At 41.1% G+C, this 20216-nt stretch overlaps 1 protein-coding gene across 3 annotated transcripts in view; it reads left to right on the forward strand.

The window, feature by feature from the left end:
- GRM7 (glutamate metabotropic receptor 7) overlaps positions 1-20216 on the forward strand; it is a 588333-nt gene that overhangs the window by 441062 nt on the left and 127055 nt on the right. The window lies entirely within an intron of this gene.

Here is a 20216-nt window from a genome sequence, read left to right on the forward strand (position 1 = left end):
CCTGAAGTCCGTTCACACAGTTGAAGCTCAGACACTGATTACACCTGATCCTGGAGATATCTGTCATGTCCATGGTGACTGATGCCAAAGTTGTACCTTGTTTCGACTACTGCAATATGCTCAATCATAGTGTGTTCTGGGTGACAATACATTTCAGTTCATTCAGAATGCTATAGATACTAGACTGGTGAACAATGTGCTACTACAGAAAGTATAAAACTCTCTTGATACTTTACTGGGTTCATAGGCTACTGATCTGTTTCTGAACATATTTTGAAGTGCTATTTATATTCTACATGAGGTGGAGCAGGAATGGTTTTGTTGCTTGTTGACACCATTGGCTCCCTAATTCAGGATCTCCTCATTCATCACCTTCTCATGAATGGTGATACCAGCCCTGTATGAGGGCTGCAGGGAATGTGTGGTGAAGTTGATGGAGAGTGCTCACAGAGAGTACATGCATTTTACAAAAGAGGTCAGAAATTTGGTACAGTTTAGGTGGAGGCTACTTATACCTCTCCCTTACTGCACATTGGTGGGAGAGAGAGGGCAGCCTGGAGACAGGCTTTCACTGGACCATTTTTCAGATGGAAGTGGTGGACAAGAGATGATCTGCCAGTATTTAGAAAACATGAAAGAGGAATGGATGCATGAGAGGTGACAACACATTGTGACGAACAGTGGGAGAGATATGGTAAAAGCAGTGGAAAGAGCAAGCTTTATGGACATTAGCTGCATGGTCCACTTACTCCACAACACCATCAAATAAGTGCTTAAGGGCTCTGAAGACCTTACTTACTTAGGCGATCCCTCGTTGGACGAGTAAGATGGTCTTCCATCATGGGTTTCCTTGTGGGTCCGCATGTGGCTGTGGAGCCCTATTCTTGCTCTGCATCTTCTTCCGCAGTGAGGGCATTGGTTTCCAGGTGGAAGGCGGTCCCGGTCGGGGTTGGCTTGACGCGCCTTCCTCCTGGCACGTTTCTCTCTTTCACCCTCCACTCGTGCCTCCTCGAATTCTGCAGCACTGCTGGTCACAGCTGACCTCCAGCTGGAGCGCTCAAGGGCCAGGGCCTCCCAGTTCTCAGTGTCTATGCCAGAATTTTTAAGGTTGGCTTTGAGCCCATCTTTAAATCTCTTTTCCTGTCCACCAACATTCCGTTTTCCGTTCTTGAGTTCGGAGTAGAGCAACTGCTTTGGGAGACGGTGGTCAGGCATCCGGACAATGTGGCCTGTCCAGCGGAGTTGATGTTGGAGGACCATTGCTTCAATGCTGGTGGTCTTTGCTTCCTCCAGCACGCTGACGTTTGTCCGCTTGTCTTCCCAGGAGATTTGCAGGATTTTCCGGAGGCAGCGCTGATGGAATCGTTCCAGGAGCTGCATGTGACGTCTGTAGACAGTCCATGTCTCACAGGCATATAGCAGGGTTGGGAGGACAATAGCTTTATAGACAAGCACCTTAGTATCCCTACGGATGTCCCGGTCCTCAAATACTCTCTGCTTCATTCTGGAAAATGCTGCACTGGCAGAGCTCAGGCGGTGTTGTATTTCGGCGTCGATGTTGACTTTGGTGGAGAGGTGGCTGCCAAGGTAGCGGAAATGGTCGACATTTTCTAATGTTACGCCATTAAGCTGTATCTCTGGCATTGGAGAGGGGGCGGCTGGTGACTGCTGGAACAGCACTTTGGTTTTCTCGATGTTCAGTGACAGGCCAAGCTTTGTGTATGCTTCTGCAAAGGTGTTGAGAGTGGCTTGTAGATCTTCTTCTGTATGCGCACAGACGACATTGTCATCAGCATACTGGAGTTCTATAACAGATGTTGTTGTGACCTTGGTTTTGGCTTTCAGTCTGCTGAGGTTAAATAGCTTGCCGTCTGTCCGATAGATGATTTCCACTCCGGTGGGAAGATTCCCATCAACAAGGTGTAGTATCATGGCGATGAAGATGGAGAATAAAGTTGGGGCAATAACACATCCCTGTTTGACACCCGATTCCACCTTAAATGGGTCACTTTGGGAGCCATTGCTATCCAAGACTGTTGCCATCATGTCATCGTGGAGGAGCCGCAGGATGTTCACAAATTTGCTTGGGCACCCGATTTTTTGGAGGATGGTCCAGAGAGCGCTGCGATTCACTGTGTCGAATGCCTTTGCAAGGTCGATGAATGCCATGTACAGAGGTTGGTTTTGTTCCCTGCATTTTTCTTGGAGTTGTCGTGCAGTGAAGATCATGTCCACAGTTCCTCTGGAGGGGCGGAAGCCGTTCTGGGATTCTGGGAGGGTGTCTTCTGAGAGGGGCAGAAGGCGGTTTGCAAGGATTCTTGCGAGGATTTTCCCAGCGGAGGTTAGAAGGGAGATACCTCGATAGTTTCCGCAGTCTGTTCTTTCCCCTTTTTTGAAGAGGGTGATGATGGTGGCATCCTTGAAGTCTGCTGGGATTTTCTCGGTCACCCACACTTTTTCTATGAGCTGGTGGAGTTGGTGTGTCAGCGCAGGTCCTCCCTCTTTAAAGATTTCAGCAGGGATCCCATCCGGTCCGCTGGCTTTGTTGTTCTTTTGTTGGCTGATGGCATTGCTGACTTCTTCCAAACTAGGCAGTGCTGCAAGCTCATCCCTGGTTTGTTGTTGCGGGATTTGTGAGAGGACCTCTTCGGCCACACTGGAGCTGCGGTTTAGGAGGCTTTGGTAGTGTTCTTTCCAACGTAGTGCAATTGACTTTTGGTCCTTCAGGAGTTTGGTTCCGTCTGATGAGCGTAGAGGCTGTATGCCATGGTTTCTTGGCCCATAGATGACCTTTGTGGCTTTGAAAAATCCTTGAGCATTATGGGTATCTGCCAGGTGTTGGATTTCTTCAGCCTTCTTTGTCCACCAGATGTTCTTGAGTTCTCTTGTCCTTCTTTGGACCTCAGCTTTTGCACTGGCGTAGATCTTTTTCTTAGCAGCACAGTTGATGTCTCTCTGCCATGTTTGGAAGGCTTTCCTTTTCTTGTCGATTAGCTGTTGGATCTCGATGTCATTTTCGTCAAACCAGTCTTGATGTTTCTTGGCTTGGTATCCAATAGATTCTTCGCAGGCTTGGATGATGGAGGTCTTCAGTTTGTTCCAGTGTTCCTCAACATTTTCGGGGTGTACTGTGGGTAGATGGTCCTTGAGTGCTGTTTGGAGATGGGCTCGCCTGGAGGGCTCTTGAAGGGTTTGGGTGTTCATTTTGCGCCTTGTCTTTCTTCCTTGGAGTCTGCGCTTGGGGGCAATCTTGATAGCCATCATGGATCGGATTAGCCTGTGGTCGGTCCAGCAGTCGTCAGCACCTGTCATGGCTCTTGTGAGGAGTACGTCACGCCGGTCTCTGGCACGTGTGATTACATAGTCTAAGAGGTGCCAGTGCTTTGACCGGGGGTGCTTCCATGATGTCTTGAACTTGTTTTTCTGGCGGAAGAGCGTGTTGGTGATGACAAGGTTGTGCTCCGCACATTTGGTGAGAAGCAGGATGCCATTCGAGTTGCTGTTTCCAACCCCGTCTTTTCCTATGGTGCCTGGCCACAGGTCGAAGTCTCGCCCGACTCTTGCATTGAAGTCCCCCAGGAGAATGATTTTGTCCTCCTTAGGTATCCCCGATAGGACGTTGTCCAGCTGACAGTAGAATTTCTCCTTGATGTCTTCATCAGCGTCTAGTGTTGGTGCATAGGCACTTATGATGGTTGCCCGTTGGTTTTTGGCAAGATCAATTCGGAGGGTTGAGAGTCGTTCGTTGATGCCAGTGGGTGCTTCGGACAGATGTTTCACCAGATCATTCCTGATGGCAAAGCCAACTCCGTGCATTCTTTGGTCTTTTTCGGGCAGTCCCTTCCAGAAGAAGGTGTAGCCTCCTTTTTCTTCCTTCAGCTGTCCCTCTCCTGCTCTCCGGGTCTCCTGAAGGGCTGCTATGTCGATGTTGAAGCGTCCCAGCTCCCTTGCGATGATGGCAGTTCTGCGTTCGGGGCGTTCACTGTCACTGTTGTCCATCAGAGTCCGTACGTTCCACGTACCGAAGTTCATTTTCCTTTTTTGGCCGCAGGATGGTGACCCCACTGGACGCGGCAGTCCAGTCAGGGATAAGTGAGGCAGACTATGTTTAGGGCACCTTTTCTAGCCCCCTCCCCATGTGGGGTGAGCAGAGTGGGTCCTCAATAGGGCTGCTCAGTCGCGGATACAGCTGCCGAACTACTCAACTGCCTCGGACCTTGAGGTAGAACGACTGAGTCCGTACCCACCGCCCATGTGCCAGTCTGTGACTAGGGGCTTCCAGATTTCACAGTCCTGCCCCCGTCGCCACTCGCTGATCGCCATGGGACTTTGGTTGCTTGGTTTTTATTTTCTTTGGAAGACGCCTGTGCGTGGGTTTTTTTAATGTGTGGAGGTCAGTGCACAACTGAACAACACACAGTCTTCACAGATGAGGTTCCACTGGTGATGTAGTTTAACACAATGACCATGGCTTCTCAGTCTGTTGCAGCCTTCTTCCGCCTTCGCAGCCGTTGTAACATGTGCCATGTTATCCTCCGCCTGCTCCGCCGTTGAGGTCTTTGGGTCTTCGGACTGTGCTTGGTCTGGGACCTCCCCCGCGGCCACTCCTGGGAGTGCACGACTCCAGTTGTTGTGCCCACAGGTTCATCGGAACACGCAAGCCCCCTCACCACGACAAGGTGACAGTCCATCGAGGGGGTCTGAAGACCAGAATCCCCAACACATAAGTCAACTGATTGAATGTTTTCACAAGATTGAGGGGCAATTCCACTGAAGCTTCAAGGCTGCCAGACAGCAGTGGGACAGGCAGGCTTCGGAGGGGTTGCAGCAACACAAGCTGTTCCAAGATGTTGTCACCCACTGGAACTCTACCTTCTTGATGCTCCAACGGATGGTGGAGCAGCAGAAGGTGGTCCATGCCATCTCCCTGTTGGTTGGGATGACTAACAAGCTAGTACCGAACAAATAGGAGTGGGACAGCATCTCCCAGCTGGTCTCTGTTCTCAAGCCCTTTAAAGACACCACTGAGAGAATTTCTGCTTCAAGAGCCCTTTTCAGCCAGGTGGTCTCTCTCATGTTAAGCCTGAAGAAACACTTGGATAGGCTAGGGGGAAGTTGTATGCTTGATGCCCTGGCTGGGGTGTTGACACAAACACAAAACAATCTATGTAATGAGAAAGTATAATATCAAAAGAGCATATAGTATGCAATTTACCAAAATCCCCAGGACATAGCTCAATTCAGTGGCATAAAGCAAAATCAAAAGGAGCAGCCACTCTCAAACGTAACAGTTCTAGGTCTGAATAAGGGTTCCATTGTATATAAGCTTCAGGGATACATTCAATGAGAAAAAAAAATTAAACAAAGTAAGTATTGAGTCATGAGGCTATATGTAGACTGAAGACAATAATGAAGATGCACCACTCTCAAAAAATCTTCATGGGTAAAATCCAAATCAAGTCCAGTGAAAATGGAGCACTGCTTCTCAAAAAAAGTCTCCGAAGGAAAAGTCCAAATAGCATTCAACAGGTGTGCCCGGGTATTTTTGTACCCTGTTTCGGGGAAAGAAATCCCCTTCTTCAGGAGTTGATATAATCAGCAACTCTAGACTCTATCTATCTACAACAAAACATAGAGAAACAAGTATTTTCCAGCAAAATTACAGAAGTAAAGATGATCCATATATCAGACATATACTCACATAGTGCCTGATAGCTTTTACAAAAAGTGACTGCTTGTAGTAAAGTCAAACTGTGAGTAATTCTGAAGGTTTATCCACAGGTTTATAAAGAGTAATTAGAAATTTAGAAACTTAAAGAAAACAGAATTAGAAACTTAAAGAAAACAGCTAAAATTAAGTGACTCATTAAGTCCCTGAGGGGAAAAGGTTTTAAGCTTAAAGATCCAGTATATTTCCCTTTGGGATAATAGTTTTTCCAAGTCCATACGGGGTTTTGGAGTGACGCATTCCAGAGCACAACATTTAAAGGAAATGGACGAATGTCTGTAATGTGTAAAGTGAATGTCTGTATTGTGTAAAGGACTCAGTAGATAAACATTTTATTCTAGATTTGTGTTCAGCAATTCTAATTCTCAGAGGTCTGGTTATTTTTCCGATATACCACAAACCACAGTCACATGTTAAAAGGTAAATAAGATTGCTGCTGTTGCATGTGGAAAAATGTTTAAGCGTAGTGCCCATTTTGTTCCTATAGTTGTGTACCTCCTTAGTTTTCCATGATTGTGGACAGCATTTACAGTGTCCACAGGGGTAATGGCCTCTCAAAGTGCTTTTAGGTGTAGTGGTAGGAGTGATTAAATCTGTATGGATTAACAAGTCTCTTATATTTTTGGGGCGTCTATTACCATAAAGGGGTGGTTTTATGCAAATAATTCATTATTCTCATTATAATAACGAAGCGGAAACTTATTATATTTTAGAAACACTTTAGAAATGACTTGTCTGTGCCCCCTAATTTTATAATGAATATTGTAACTTTTTAATATATATGTATATCGTTTCCACATACAATAGGATTGAAAAGTAACAGTTGTGGGACTGAGCTGCATAGCATGAGTAGATGACAGGGCCTTACAGCTGAATAAAGAATTGAATAAAGAACATTATTACATTCATAGAGTTGTTAACACAGTTCTGGCAAAGAAACAAAATAGAAAACCATCATCTCATCAGACTTGCAATGCACAATAAATGAGCAAATGTTAGCATATAGCATTGCTGCCTCAGTCCTGGAGGGGAGAAGAGAGAAATCTTAAAACAGCAGCAGCAGCAGCAGCATGAGAGTTACTTAACAAATCAAGAGATATAAGTGTTCTTTTAGAACCATATTCAAAATAGGCAAACTGCTGAAAGAGAAAATCCAGCAGTCAAGTGAAGAATTCATGATCAGGTTCTTAATGGGATAATCAATATTACTTTTAGAATATAATCATACTGCCCAAAGGAGTTCTTGAAGTCATTTTGTCTCAACACTAATATGTTGCTGTAGTAGCCAGCAGTAATCAGTACTGATTTCATGTTTAATATCTGTAGCCCGAGCAGCATTGATTTAAAATGTTAACTTCCAGTCTTGTTGATACTGAAGTTCTGATGATAATACGACACAAAGTTCATATGGAAAGCTGCATTCATTATTCTTGCATTCAACAATTAATTGTTTCCGTAGCATCTTCCCCATTGTGGGTGGAAAATAATCATTTTTATGTAGTTCGTAATGTATTACAGTATTCCCCATCCCCCCTCCCCCCCACCCAACAACAACAACAAAACAAAACAGGGAGCACATTTTTGCATAAAAATGTGTGTTTTTACACAGAAGCAGAGAAGTAATTTGTGGGGAATACCTCTCTGGACAAGATTTAGCTGACGGTGAAGAATTTTCACATCTGCTCTGTTTTCAGCAGCCATTTCTCATTATTTCTCAGAAGAGCCATTATTCTTCTGGGAAATAAATAGTAATTAATATTTCCATTACTAATGTAGACTTCCAATGTAATATAAAGAATTAAAAACATCAAATACTCACAGACACATCTACATAAACATTCTGTTACTTCATAAGGGTAAGTTTGCTTTATGCTTACTTATGTAGTCTTTTAATTGTTCAGAAGTTTTGTATGCTCTTTCTCCCTCCATGTGCCTTATCACCTCCTGAATTCCCTACTGCTCTGCAATAGCCTCACCACAAAAATTGAAGGTAAAAATGGGAGAGTAACAGAAATGATTTATGGCAACATCTTCTGAGATCTCTAGAAGATCACGGCAGACCTCAACACTAGAAATCTTGACCCATATTTAGTCAGCATCAGATATTTCTTAGATACCTCCTCTCTAAAATATTAAACAAATGGTTGGAATACTATCACAGTGCAACAGTGTCCCCATCTACACACAGTAGACTCATATAATGTAGCTCAGACTGTATTATATGAATCTGCACTGGTCATATATAACATTGCAGAAGGAGCCAGTGAGTCCTAGAGTTGGTAGCCTATGAATATTGGAGTTCAGCATGTGGAACTCCTACACTATGATCTACCATGTAGGATCATATCTATTATATATGAAATTGGGTTGTAGATTTTTCAGGCTGTATAGCCATGTTCTAGAAGCATTCTCTCCTGACATTTCACCTGCAACTATGCCAGGCATCCTAAGAGATTGTGAGGTCTGTTGGGATCTAGGAAAACTGGCTCTATATATCTAGGGTGGGAGAAAGAACTCCTGTCTGTTTGGAGCTAGGTGTTAATGTTTCAGTTGACCATCTTGATTAGCATTTGATGGCCTGACAATTTTTAGGTGCGCCTTGTTACTGCCTGGGGGACTACTCCAGCCAAATAAATCAGCAATAGCAGAGCACCTGATGAACCAACCTGGACATAGCATACTGTTTGAGAACACAGAAATGCTGAACCATTCTAACAACTATCATGTCAGGCTACACAAAGAAGCCATTAAAATCCACAAGCATGCGGGCAGTTTCAACAGAAAGGAAGAAACCATGAAAATGAACAAAATCTGGCTACCAGTATTAAAAACCTCTATAATTATAACAGTAAATAAAGAACACTCTCTGGTTTTCCCACCTTCCACAATTGATTTGATATGGTTTTGCTCACTTCAGATAAGAGCAATTGTTTTGAATCTGGTTGATCCTGCCCACTTTGTAACTGATCTAAATTAGTCTGAGTTGACTAGATTTGTTTTATGATATCAAATTCATCCAAATCAGTTGGGGAGATCTAATTTCTAACATTTTATGTAGACTTTTAGCAGGATGAAAGTAAACACAAAGCATAATATAACCCATTGTACAAATAACATAGTGCATATGAAAAGCCCTCTAGTAAAATGTTCAGAAATAAAATTGCTGCAATGCATGCTGCTCAGTTTCTATTTCAGAAATTTGGCCTAGAAGAACACCATGGTTTTGGAACAGAAAGGTTTAGAGTAGAGATGTAAGAGCTGTTTTATTAATTTTTTTCCTGATGCCTTCTTCCCAGAAAAGTACTAACTGATATTAGTTATGAAGATGGAATCAATGTAGTCTGGATTTAACATCAACACAAGTATAGATTTTATTTATCGTATCATCAGCAACCAGACCATTGTATTACATTTTTAACAGAACAAAACAAACAAACAGATTAAAGAAACACAAATTTTGCAAACTTGGTAGTTGATTAAATGTCCTTTGACCAGTATCTGGCCACTTGGAGTGCCTCTGGTGTTGCCACAAGAAGGTCCTCCATTGTGCATGTGGCAGGGCTCAGGTTGCATTGCAGCAGGTGGTCTGTGGTTTGCTCTTCTCCGCACTCACATATCGTGGATTCAGCTTTGTAGCCCCATTTCTTAAGATTGGCTCTGCATCTCGTGGTGCCAGAGCGCAGTCTGTTCAGCGCCTTCCAAGTCACCCAGTCCTCTGTGTGCCCAGGGGGGAGTCTCTCATCTGGTATCAGCCACTGGTTGAGGTTCAGGGTTTGAGCCTGCCACTTTTGGACTCTCGCTTGCTGAGGTGTTCCAGTGAGTGTCTCTGTAGATCTAAGAAAACTATTTCTTGATTTAAGTCATTGACGTGCTGGCTGATACCCAAACAAGGGATGAGCTGGAGATGTCACTGCCTTGGTCCTTTCACTATTGGCTGCTACTTCCCGGTGGATGTCAAGTGGTGCAATACCGGCTAAGCAGTGTAATTTCTACAGTGGTGTAGGGCGCAGACACCCTGTGATAATGCGGCATGTCTCATTAAGAGCCACATCCACTGTTTTAGTGTGGTGAGATGTGTTCCACACTGGGCATGCATACTCAGCAGCAGAGTAGCATAGTGCAAGGGCAGATGTGTCACTGTGTCTGGTTGTGATCCCCAGGTTGTACCAGTCAGCTTTCGTATGATATTGTTTCTAGCGCCCACTTTTTGCTTGATGTTCAGGCAGTGCTTCTTGTAGGTCAGAGCACGGTCCAGAGTGACTCCCAGGTATTTGGGTGTGCTGCAATGCTCCAGTGGAAGCAACCAGAAGCGACAAGTATAGATGATTCATAAGAAGAATAACCAGGAGGAATTCTTCTTGTTGCTTTTCATGAGCTGATTGGGTAGTATTGGCATGGAGTGTAGCTTAGAAGTTGGAACCTTTAACTGAGGAATTAATTGATTCCCCCCCCCCCCCCCCGCCCCAGGCATCCTGACAAAAATCTCGTTTTCTACATTGCTGCAGTTTGTATTGACTGTGTGGTTATTGACAAATTCTTAGCTTCAAATTATTATATTTTCAAAACCTAGGATTTAGAAGCTAATTACAAGACTTAAATGGATAAGCCAAGGAGCTATGCAATACAAATATTGCTATCTGTGAGGCTAAATACACCAAAACCATTTGAATTGCTAACTTAGCAACTGAAGTTGGAAAGCAATCAGAAAGATAACAATAAATCTGAGAACAATCCTCAACTCTTGCTTCTAACATATCCATTGAAATCGTAGCATAGATGTTTAACGAGCTACAGGGAACAACTGCGACTACATAAGGAAAACGGGTTATTTTCAGGCATGGTTTGTTAATTAACACTCACATAATTATTTCTGTAATGATTTTTACTTTAATTAAACATCAGAAGGAATTGTTCTGTATAAAACAAGATGAAGATTGTAGGAACGTTCCTTATAGAAAGGGTATTAAAACATGTAAGGCAGACATAAAAAGCTGTTACATTTAGAGATGAGGTCATGAGTAGGAACTTTGGCTGTCTTATTCCACAAAGTTATATTTAGAAGTCAGATAGCATGGATATCCAGGGCTATATTCTTTCATATTGAAAATTGCAATTAGTTGGATATATTTTGTACTAAATTGTTCATTTCATGGGTTTGCTAAAAAGATGGTTGTGTCTATGATGAGCTTATTCTTAAAAATCAAGTACATTTTAAAGACCAAGAGCAGAGGGCTTACTCTTAGTCCAACCAGCACCACACAGGAAAAAAAATGTTTTTTGTTTGTTTGTTTGTTGTTGTTGTTTTGTTTGTTTTTTTGTTTTTTGGTGGCTGCTTCGAGGTTGTGGAATTTCCTTCCATGGGAATTTCAGTTGATCTTTTCTTTTCTTTTCTTTTCTTTTCTTTTCTTTTCTTTTCATGGGCCTTTGGCTTTTAACTTATTGGAGCAGACAAAGCTTTTAATGAAATGAATTGTGCTTGTACATTTTGAAATTAGGTTTTAAATGTGCTTTAACTCCTGTGTTTAATGAAATTATTGTTCAATTGATTTTTAAACTTTATTGTACACACAGGTACTTTGTTTTAATTTGTAAGCTGATTGTAGAAATGTAGGGCATACTGTATATAAGTTGCGGGGGTGGGGGTGGGGTTGAATCTGACCTTCTACTACAAAATCTGGATCAATTGATCCACTGGTCAATGCTGGATATAATAATAATAATAATAATAATAATAATAATAATAATAATAATCTTTATTTATATTCCACCCTTCTCCCCTAGAGGATTCATAGCAGATTACAGCATTTACATACACTGGCAACCATTCAATGCAGTTACAATCATACACAATAGGACAAAGTGACAGACAAACACAAACAAAGACTTCTCCTTTCATTTCTGGGTTCTGGAGGTTGTACTCATATCTGGCTCCGGGGAGGTGCTTTTTCTCTCCATCTTCAAGCCAAGGAGCCTCCGTTGTTACCTCCTGGTTGTATGGCCAGCAAGATTGCTTGGAACATCTCTTTGCCTTTTCCTGCCAAAGTGGTACCTATTTATCTACTCACATTTGCATGTTTTTGAAATGCTAAGTTGGCAGGATCTGGAGTTTACAGATGGAAGCTCACCCTGTCTCATGAAATCAAACTGTCAACCTTTAGATCAGCAGTTCAGCCAACCTTTAGGTCAGCAGTTCAGTGGCACAAGGGTTTAACCCATTGCACCACCACAGCAATGGATTAAACCACAGATATGATCTGTTCTCCTTGCCATTTGAGTATGTGAAATGAAATGGAACAGTAGCATCGACTTTTAATGGAGGCTTACTGTATAAGACTCACAAAACTACAGTAAGCCACTATAAAAATGACTGCCATGGCTTTGCTCCACATCAAGTACCCAAATGGCAAGTATAGTACATTCTGCACATTGTTGCTGAATTCTGCTCAGGTGGAAAAAAAACTGAGGAAGGCATGGGAGGGTAATAAGGTAGTATCACTTCTCATCTCTGCTGAGACTGCTTTCCTTGTTTCCCTCCCTTTTTTTCTTCAAGCTACATTCTCATTCTTTTTCCTCATTTATATTCCTTTTCCTATCTGTATTTGTAAAGATACAAAGATAAGATCAGTGATGCAATTTACATCTCTCTAATGCAACCTCTCAAAAATAGATTCTATCCTTCTCTTTGGTTCTTCTTAAGTATGTTTCCTCTATGCATTTTTAAAAAGATAGTTAAAAAGTGGTTTGTAACATGCCTTGTGTTTTGCATTTGATGTATCCAAGGATAATAGAAAAATCCATAATTTTCGCCTCAAACCTGTCATATGAGGTGAACTGTATATGAGTATAAACTGTAAATGACACAAATAAATGAACATGTCCTAAAGGAAACTGCAAGTGTACCCACCTCCCTAACAAGATAGCTTCTGCAGTCTAGGTTAACACAAGTTGTTTTTAAACAAATAACCATTTAAGCCCACATTTTCTGCTGTATATGCCATGTAATGCACTGCAATTGTGTAGTTTATTCTATTTTGTTGTATTTGTAGAAGAGCTGGAATTGTGAGAGGGACCATCTTAAATGAGAAAAGGTTCAACCGCTATCACCTCCAATGTGATCAAAAAGTAGACGCTCGTTCACCTTGTATGGCCTTATATTTCACAGATGACCAACTTGTGGATAAGTAACAGCAGAATGTGATTAAGATGTCAAAAGTTATTGAAGAAAAATTCTCTTTCTGCACTGAGTGAAAATTATTTTTGCATTTTGAACTCAGTTTTGTACAAATTGAAATAAATTCAAAATGAAGGAGAAGAGATTGAAGAGAAAAGAAAAACTGGAAGAGCATTTACACAGTACAATCAATCCAGTTTGTCAGCACTGGGATTTGATGTTTGGTAAGACTAAATACCTTGTAAAACTGTAACTCCCATGATTCTAGAGTTACAGAGGTGCCAAACTGAATTAATTCCACAGTGTAGATGCACCTCATCACATTTTAAAAGAATCTGAAAAAGTGAGATGGCAGATGATTAATTAGGACTCTTCTTTTCAAATCAGAACAGTTGGAGGAGACATCAACTTCCACATATATGGCTGGCCTCATACTTCCAATGTGCTTTCGCTTCTGGTTTTGTTCCCAGGGAACACACACACACAGCAGATTGGCCAGTGTGCTTCCTTTCTTCCTTGATCATGCCTGACTTTGTCCTACCACTTATTCTATTTTAGGAGGTATAAATATAACTGAGAGAGGGATATGTTCTGGCATTTTAAAACAGTATATTGTGTTATATAATTACAGCAAACTTTTAGGGAAAAGCTGACCCATTTTTAGCTGGCAATGCTGCATCCAACTTAATTAAGAGTTAATGAGGGTTTTTAGGAAGCAAAACACACCTGAGACTGACACAAGACTACTCTATTAAACAAAACAAGGATGCCAGCAAGCTGACAATCCCTTTATGAACTTTTGTTCTTTCTAAAGTATCTTCTGAGATATGAGGAACCCATAGGGATTGACAAGTGAAAATATACAACTGTTTCTTTAGAAGACTAAAATGAGCCAGTTTTTATCTGGAAAAGAGACAACATCTCTTTTGTTTTCTGTTCCTGAAACCATTGAAACACAGTCCTTTAGGGGTGGTTTTAAAATTTACACATCATTCCTGCAGATGCCAACAACAATAATGGAATCTCACAGGAAAGACAGTTCAATCCCTCCCTACCCATCCCATTTTTTTGGACAGAAAAGTCTACATTGCTTCATAGCTATGTTTTGGCCTTTCCTCGCATCATCATCTTTATACCTCATCTTTCACCTAAAATTGTGACTCCATGTTGTGATCCCTTCCCCTGCAGCTTTTACTTCCAGATAAAAGAAATAGGGTGTCCAACAAGAGAGCAGTGCTAGTTCAAGCTTTTTATGCTCATACCAATCCTGCAATATGAAGCCATGTACTGTATGAGAAAGTATGCGGTATTCTAATGTCCTCCTTTTTTTCCACTCACGTCACCCTTTGAAGATACTGCAGTAATAAGAGAGAGAGGATGCAAAGCTGTCAGCAGTGATCTGTTCCAAGGAACCATCACTCACCACTTTGAAAAGTAAAGTGCTAGAGGCTAAACCTATTTGAAAATTACATCTGATGCCCTGAATCATAACCCAGGGCTCATCTCCACAGGCCATGTCAGTTGGTTCAGGAGTGAATGTACTCCACAGGGTCCATTTGCATTAACACAGCTCTGCCCTATATTTTTAAAAGGTTGTGAGATGCTACAGAGCTCATATTTTTGGTCAGTCTAAACAGTTTGGCTGCTTCCTATTTGGAAGTGGGCTGTGGCTGTTCACACTGCTATCTCACTTTTCCCTGGTTCAGGGAACCTGGGAAAAGGGGTAGTCACTGACCTTCCTTCACCATTCAGGCCTTAGTGAGGACTCTTGGAAACAAAAATGGCATGGTCACTGTTCAGCACCTATAGGAATGATAGCTGGAGCAATAATGTGATTGGAAAGGGGAAGTGAGAAAAAAGGGAGAGATTCCTTCTTTTCCTCCTCTCTTCTGACTTTGTCATTCCAGCTTTCATTGCTACAGATGCTGAGCAGTGACCCTGTCATTTTCACAGCCAATGGTTACTGCTAAGGCCAAATCAAAAAGAGCAAGATAAAGATGGCATTCCAGTAGTGCTTAACTGTTGTACCACCTCTGAGCGATTCAGAGTGGCACAAGTATGTGCAGTGCTAACACCCATCAGCCACAAACCCATCAGACTTCAGTAATGCTGTGCCAGAGTTCTCCAATCAGGATTAGCACCACCATCTGTGATAAGTTTGGACCCTCTCCCCTCTAGTAAAGAACTATGCATATTTTCCTGTTGGCAAAGCAACTCTCTATATGCAAGTGAGTGCTTTTTTACTTACCACAAATTTTGGCTGCTTTAGAGGTTTTCTTTCTTGGTGTTATGGTAAAAAATATATAACATCTAATCATCTTTTAATGCAATATTTGTGTTTGAGAGAATTGCTGTTCATTATTACTTTGGCTTTTTGGTTTGAATAAAAAATGGACTGCATTTTTCTCTCAAGAAATTTATAATCTCATTTATAACCTCTCTAAAGTACAAGTCTAAATTAATATAATTTCAGTGGTGGACAAGCAAGGGGAGAAAAAAACGCACTTGAACTAAATAAACTAGAATACACTTTCACTAACTCTTTCATTTTATGAACTCATGAAAAAAGAACCATTCCTCATTAAGTAGGTTGTGCAGTTGATTATTGAATTATCTTTTTTAAAAATAGTCAACATTAAAGCTATTTGAACTGGATTAATGCAAAAGAAACTCTTCTCCTTCTCCCTCTCCTTCTTCTTGATATGACTGACTATTGTCTTTTTAAAACTACAGCTTAAAGACATCTGTTTCACCATAGTGCCAATTGTACCTTGGGGGAAAAACCACACAAACTGCTGTACAATTTCAGTTAATTTCTGTTGGGACTCAAAGAGTTTGGCCCAGAATAAACATCTTGTTGTTTTATAGAATAACTACACTGAAAATTTGCATTAAAAACAACAACTAGTTAAGTTTCATCCACCATTTGCAAAAGAGCTCTTTAGTAATATAGAATGACAAATATTGTGATAACAATCCCTTTTTTTCTAAAGTATTTTCAAACCAGTATTGGTTCTAAGGGAATTTTTGTGCATCTGCATATTTATTTGTTGTCATATTTCTCTATCATCATATATACACGTAACATGAATAAATGGCACTTGGGGAACCGGAGTGCTAAGTGCTCTAAGAATGCCAGAGTGTGTTTTGCTTGCTGTCTGTAACATGAAAGCCCATTGTGTTTCAGTTAATGTCACTGGATTTCAATGCCCATCAACTCTAGTACACCTGAGGAATAGTGAGGGAAGATGGGAAGAATGGCTGATCAAAAGTTAAAGTAACACTCATTTCTCCTATGAACTTATTTATCTAGATGCAGTTGTGGATGCAGTTATTGTTATTATTATTATTTCCTACTTTTTCTCCAGGATTAGAACCCGAGATTTTTTCACTTTGACAAATGCAACTTTCATAAGTCCAAGGAAGAAGTCCGAGCCCCCATATCCTCTTCCAAAATTTCAATTATATCCAGCTATGTTTTTATTTAAGATTATTGGTACAATCTCATTTGATGGTTGCTACACAGACTCAGAATGGTCTTTTGGTAGTCCTAATTCCTAATCCTCCAAGAATATCATATCAGTCCATAGATAGTTCACACTCACAAGAGAAGCAGGTTCAATCTGGTGTCCCAGACGTCAGATTGAACCTGCTTGATGGCCTGATAGACTTCTCTAAAAATCTCTAGGTTTCACAGAGACTAAAAGTTGTCTAGAGTAACGCTGGAGAATGTTAATTCCTAGAAGGAACCCCTCTCTAGGAACCTCTAGGTATTCCTATGTGATTATGGATGATTTTGATATTTCTAAGGCAGTGTTGCTTCAGGTTTAAACAAAACTTTTTTTTTATTTGCAGTTTTTCACTTTTGTGGGGGTCTTGCACTTCTAACCCCAGCTAATGTAGAGGGCCAACTGTATATGTTGTATTTTATGTGGAGAGGGGATTATTTATAATAAGTAGGACAGTTTAGGAAGGGATGTCATCTTCAATTATGCCTTAGAGGTATAAACATGATGAAATTCCAAGCTGATATTTTTCTTCCTCCATTTCATTAAAGGTATGTAATTTCGGTGAATTAGTTGGCTCAGGTTTTTGGTTAACATAATTCCAAGGTATTTAAAACTGGGTTTGATTTTATTGTTATTACACAGACTACTTTGATCATGTAGTGACATATTTAATCACATCTTTTTGGATTTTGCAATATTATTTTGAATCCTGTATAAGTCTGAAACTGAATTAGGATTTTTTTTTTGTAGAGTAGGGATTAATGTTTCTTGGTGTGATAAAAATATTAAAATATAATCTGGAAAAGGTCTTTTGAGTTCACTTTTCAGAAAAGAAACCTTTGATTTTTTCCCCCCAGAGGTTCTTATTTGTTCTCCAAATAGTTCTATCTTTGCCTCTTTTTATTTGTGTGTGTGTGTATATGACACACACATACTCATGTATATAATCTCATATATAAATATAAAAGTATAAAGGTATAACTTTTGACATGATCTCTTGATAAGTCAATTGTCAGGTATTCAAAAAGGTCAGAAGTAGGGCTAGGGGCTTCTTTTAAGTACTCCCAGGATGACCTATGGTCTGGTCTTTCACAACTCTGTTCAGAGAAAAAGATGTTTCCCTTTTTTATAAGAATTATTGACTCAGGGCTAAGTTGACCCAGGTTTTGGAGGTTGATTTTTGACTACAAGTTCTAGGCTTATACATGAGTATATAGGTTTGCATTATATTTGTTTAAAGTTATTTTGCATTTTCCAGATTTCACAATCTCATTTCCAGAAACTTCAATCATTGTGCTTTGGACTGATGCTAAATTGTCTATGATGGTGGTCATATGCACTGGGCCAAACCTTCTATGGAATCACTACCATGCTACAAGTCCCTTCCTTATTTCTGATTACATGGTCACCCCATTCTGATGTCAGCAGGGTTTTCTGTGTCTAGTGGGAGTGGTGATACTGATGTGGGGACAAGGCCCTCCATTCCCTATGCTGATTAGTGCCCAGGTAGTCCTGAATGACAGAATCACAGAATAGAGTTGTAAAAGACCACATAGGCCATCTAGTCCAACCCCCTGCCATGCAGGAAGCCTGTGTATATTACAGAGTTTCTTGCAAACTCTGGCATATTACCTGACTTTGCTTGGTGGGGAAGTTTTGTTTTTTTTTTTTGTTTTTTTTGTTTTTGGGTTTTGTTTTTTTTTGTTTTTTTTTGTTTTTTTGTTTTTTACTTTCTGGAAGTCCCCATGCATTGTGACAGCAGCCAGTGTAGATAAAGTCTGTGAAAGCTTACACTAAGTTCCATTCTCAATTATTCTCTAAGTCACTATTAAATTGCTTAGCACATTGAACCAACTTTAGTTATTGATAAGTTTATTGCATATTCACTCTTCCTTGAGCAAAAAGACACCCCCCCCTTAAAAACATGACGCCTATTATCAAGAACTTTTAAAAAAATACAACTGTGTTAGACTACAATAAAAAACTGTAATACTAACAGATATTTTTATTTGAGCTGTTAGTAAATCTAGTAATACTTCAAATTGCTATGGACTAAATATGATTAAGAATCAGATTTACTAGGGACCACTTAGCATGAGTTGAAATTCGGTGGCTGCCAGCTTTTGCACTTTTGGCACTGATTCCAATGGGTCCCATTACACTTTTGGGGTGGCTCCATGGCAAATGTGCAAAAAAAACTGTCACTGCCACTGAAAAATTACCCATGGTGCACAACAGGAATCTTCCTGTCTTTTCATAAGAAAAGCTAGGTTGAGGTGGCTTACTGAGGCTTCCCCCCATGTGATGAGGGGAAGTCAGGATGGTGTTGGGCGACAGGTCCCCACATCCTTTGGGTGGGCACCACTGGTATCGCTACCTCTGGCAAAATTAAACCTAGGGCTGTTTTCCCTCCATTGCCCACCTCCATTGCTTCCTAGCAGCTCTGAGAAAGGAGTCAGAAAGACCCCCTCCTTCCTGCTCCCTTCCTCTCCCCTGGAGCTGAATGGAGATGCCATTCACTCACAGTCCGAATCGATGCTGGAGGCAGAAAAGGTTTCGTGCTGGTTTCTTCCATTTAGTGCGCTAATGACATTTCACCTAGGGACCCCATCACAAGGACTGGAGCCCCTGGTGGTGAAATGGGTTAAACACTTTTGCCAGCAGGACTGCTGACTGACGGGTCAGCAATTTGAATCCAGAGAGAGTGGGTTGAGCTCCCTTTGTCAGCTCCAGCTCCCTGTGCAGGGACATGAGACAAGCTTCCTACAAGGATGGTAAAATATCAAACATCCTGGTGTCCCCTGGGCAATGTCCTTGCAGACAGCCAATTCTCTCACACCAGAAGTGACTTGCAGTTTCTCAAGTAACTCCTGACAGAAAAAAAAATCTCAAGGACTGAAATTTGTTGTGTGTGAAGAGGCCTTTGGAAAGCCAGAGGAGGAAAGCAGCTGAGGAAAGAAGGGAGATTGAAGGGGAAAACAGCTGGGTCTCTCTTAATGTTTAAAGCCTGAACCCAGCTGGCTTACTGTGGCTTCCCCATGTGATGAGGTGAAGCTGGGATGGTGCAGGGCAACAGTTATTCATGCCTCCTGGGCAGGTTCTGCTGGAATCGCCATGATCCACAGCAATACTCGGCGCTTCTGGCAGAGCATGTGAAAAGGTCCTCGATCACCCTGTCAAAATTATTTGTTCTCTCCCTTCATTAAACTTGGCTATCTGTATGAATCAGTTAACTTTGTGAAAAAACATACTCTCAGACATTTATCTGTAACTATGTGTGTGTGTATGAAGGGGGAAGAGGAGGGTGTGTTTTCTTTATAAAAGGATCATATTGGCTGATCCTGCATGAGTACTTCTTTCATTCTATATTTCTATTAACACTTATTATTAATGTTGGGCAGTGATATTTATCACATTAAGGACACTCTTTCTAACTGCTGTGAATGTGGAAGTGGCTACTGCCCATTAAGCTATTTGCATAGCTGAAAAGCATAAAAAGTCACTCTCAGGAATGGATGGGACAATTAATAGGAGGCAAACATATTGAAACCAAGCACATTACATTAATGTGTTTAGGAAACATAGGTGGGCAGAATAATCCATAATGTCTATGCCTTTGATATTCAATGTTTCTTTGACCCAGAGGCTATTACTCTCTCTACAATTTTAGCATTGTTATTCCACTTGAACTGCCATGGTTCTGTCCTATAGCATGTTGGAATGCTGAGTTTAAGGATGAATATGTAGACTTCTCATTCAAAGAGCTGCAGTGTTTGATCAGTCTGCAAACAGCAGGATTCCATAGGGT

Source organism: Anolis sagrei, chromosome 2, assembly GCF_037176765.1.
Source record: "Anolis sagrei isolate rAnoSag1 chromosome 2, rAnoSag1.mat, whole genome shotgun sequence".
Lineage (NCBI taxonomy): Eukaryota > Metazoa > Chordata > Lepidosauria > Squamata > Dactyloidae > Anolis > Anolis sagrei.